This window comes from Squalius cephalus, assembly GCF_949319135.1.
Source record: "Squalius cephalus genome assembly, chromosome: 10".
NCBI classification, from domain to species: domain Eukaryota; kingdom Metazoa; phylum Chordata; class Actinopteri; order Cypriniformes; family Leuciscidae; genus Squalius; species Squalius cephalus.
In genome coordinates this window covers 33,329,787-33,333,187 of record NC_137131.1, presented here as the reverse complement: position 1 = coordinate 33,333,187, position 3,401 = coordinate 33,329,787, and positions in this window count along the sequence as shown.

The following is a 3,401-nucleotide window of genomic DNA, read 5'->3' as shown; positions in this document are numbered from 1 at the left end:
TCCCTACCAGCCGTTTGTTGTAGTCCTTAAAAAGCAATTTCTTTAAAAGAAAATATCTCCCTTTGCTTTGAACTTTGAGCGTTGTAACTTTGCAGATGTTGTTTATGCTCAAACAGCAACATTACACACTAACTAAAGTTAGAAAAGTGAAATCTTAATCAACCACCCCTTTAAGTTAAATTTAGTTTATTTGTATGTGCTAAATATAAGGTTCAATAAGTCCATAACCCCCAACCCCACCCCACCAAAAAAACAAAGAAACAAAAAACAAAACAGACAAACAAACATACCACAGGGTCCCCAAAATCATTCCTTACAGCGCTATCTTGTGGCCAATTCTCACAAAAAAAAAACAAAAAAACAAAACGGTAGATGGCAGGAGGCAAACAGATAGGCTTTACATTTATTTCATTGAACAATTTACACTATTAGAAGTTTCTCACTTGTAGGCTATGTGAATTATTAAGAATATTTTTTTAATTTGCAAAGCCTCATTTGTCATTACATTGATTCAAATTATTTAATTAAAAATCAACAGATAAATTGTCCTTCTATAAAGTAGCTGGTATGGAGTAATGCTCTGTCAGTCAATAATGATACTATATTTATGAATCACTGCGCAATCATGAGGCAATCCAGTAGAGTTTTAGGAAGTTACTCAAAAATGTAATGTGTAAAATATAAAAGAATGTGGTAAGAACTTCTGATAATATGAAATTCCCAAAAGATATTTATCTACATGTTAAAAATAAAATAACTGAAATGTCATGCATGGCCCACTCTTAAGAAAAATGGTTCTAAACAGTACCAAATTAGGGTTCTTCGGTTTGTAACAATGGGAGAATCCTTTTTGGTGCTAAATAGAACCTTTTTTTTTATCAGGTTCCATAAAGAACTATGCTTTGAAAGTGCAAATCTTTTATTGAAACCGAGCTCAGAAAAATTACTCGTTTTGGATTTTGTCACATACGCCATAGTGCGACAAAAGACCGCCTCTGCAGAAGAAGATCAATGCCTACTTCTACATAATTTCCTCTCTAGCCCCGCCCACCGATTCACGCATGTCATGTGCTGTAAATACGAGAGAGACACAAACAGATGATTACTCCAGCAACAAAACCGTAAAATGGATAGGATTAGGATTATAAGACATTTTGAAGTGCCAAATTGTGGAAAAACGTGTCTTTGCATTGACATCCTTGTGATCCTAACATTAAGAAAGCGTGGATGAACTTTATTTTTAACGAAGTTCCAGACAGATTGCATCAGTAAGACACCGTTCGTTTGTTTGTTTTATTTTACTGCGGATTAGTTTTTAAACAAGACACAGTTTGACGCATGCTTTTAATGCTGGGTACACACCAAAATCTTATAAGATTTTCAAAATGTGATAGATGTGAAATGTGAAACATGAGTGTAATGATATTCAGTAATATGTAATATATCCATGTAGACACAAGGTGGTGCTGGAGGATAATTTACTGTGTACCGTATTTTCCAGACTATAAGTCGCTCCGGAGTATAAGTCGCATCAGTCAAAAAATGCGTCATGAAGAGGAAAAAAACATATATAAGTCGCACTGGACTATAAGTCGCATTTATTTAGAAATTTATTTCACAAAATCCAAGACCAAGAACAGACATTTAATCTGGAAAGGCAAGTTATTCAACTACACAGAACAACAGGCTGAATAACGTTAGGTGTCCGGTATGTTAATGCAACACATTAACAGTTATTCAGCTACACGATAACATTAAGAACATATACCTGGGAGGCTGAATAGGCTAAATTAACATAAGCCAGCGAGCCCAACAAGCAAGTTACCAATAAACAAGTTCACCAAGCTCCCGCGATCTCATTCCACATCATTTTCTTCATCCTTGGTGTCGCTTTTGAACAACTCCGCCAACTAGAGTGCCCTCTCACGGCTGTAGACGGCATTGTTTTCTCTTGGTTCATCTCAGTCTGAATTAATTTTGATATATAAGTCGCACCTGAATATAAGTCGCAGGACCAGCCAAACTATGAAAAAAAGTGTGACTTATAGTCCGGAAAATACGGTATTTAAAGAGAGGAACTGGGACTTTTATGTGATCACGGTGACCGGATGTTTTAAGAGGAATAACAAATAAATGACTAGCACAAGCTAGCTGTTCATGACAACAATGTCTAATCATTGAAAAAGGAATGAACATTACATGGTACCAGGAGTGGTTATTGAAGTTACGCTAAGGACAATTGTGAAACGCAGCATGGAGTCACTGAGGCCACCGGAGGGTTTGAAGCTCACGGGTAATGTTGACTGCAATTGGCGGACTTTTAAACAGCAATTCGAGCTGTACATCTCGGCGATCGGGTTGGAGAATAAACCAGACGAACGGAAGATAGCATTACTGCTAACCATAGCAGGTCCAAATGCGATAGAAATGTTCAATACGTTCGTGTTTGATCAACCTGACGATGACAAGAAACTGGAGGAAGTGATAAAGAAATTTGATGCTCATTGTTCTCCGAAAAAAAACGAAACTTATGAGAGGTATGTGTTTCATTCACGTACACAGCAGCAACATGAGACATTTGATAGCTTTCTCACAGATCTGAAATTGAAGGCACAGACGTAATTTTTCAGATTTGAAATCGTCCATGATACGTGATCAGATTGTCTTTGGAATATATGACAAAAAGGTCAGAGAACGTCTTTTGAGAGAAACTGAACTGAAACTGGAGGATGCTGTAAAAATTTGCCATAACAATGAATTGGCTCAAAAGCATGCTAAGACCTTCAGTGACATAAATAATGGTGCAACTGTAATTGGTGACAGTGCAGAAATTGGTGCTGTATCCTTCAAGGGGAAGAAGAATGTGCAGTTCAAGAATGCAAAGAAGTCTCAGGACGGGACATTCAGTTGCAAACGGTGTGGTTACCAGCATCAACCGAGGCAATGTCCAGCGTTTGGTAAAATGTGCACAAAATGTAATGGTAAGAATCACTTTGCCAAGCAGTGTTTTTCAAAAGGAAAATCATGTAAAGGACAATCTGTGCATGTTGTTGAGGACACTGATTTATGTGAGACATTCTTTGTAGGAATGGTGTCATGTGACTATACATCAGATAAAGCCACAGAAAATGTGAAGCCCACAGTAATGAGCAATGCTGACTATGAGGTGAATTCAGTAAAAGAGGATAAATGGATTGTGCCGCTGCAGATAAATGGAGCATTAGTTACATTGAAACTTGACACTGGGGCAAAAGCAAATTTGATAAGTATAAGTGACATTAAAGCCATGAAAGAAAAACCCATAATTCAGAAAAAGACAATACCATTGAAGGACTACAATGGACAGGAAATAGACTGTTTTGGTGTGTGCAGACCAGGGTCTGAAATTAACACCCGACCAC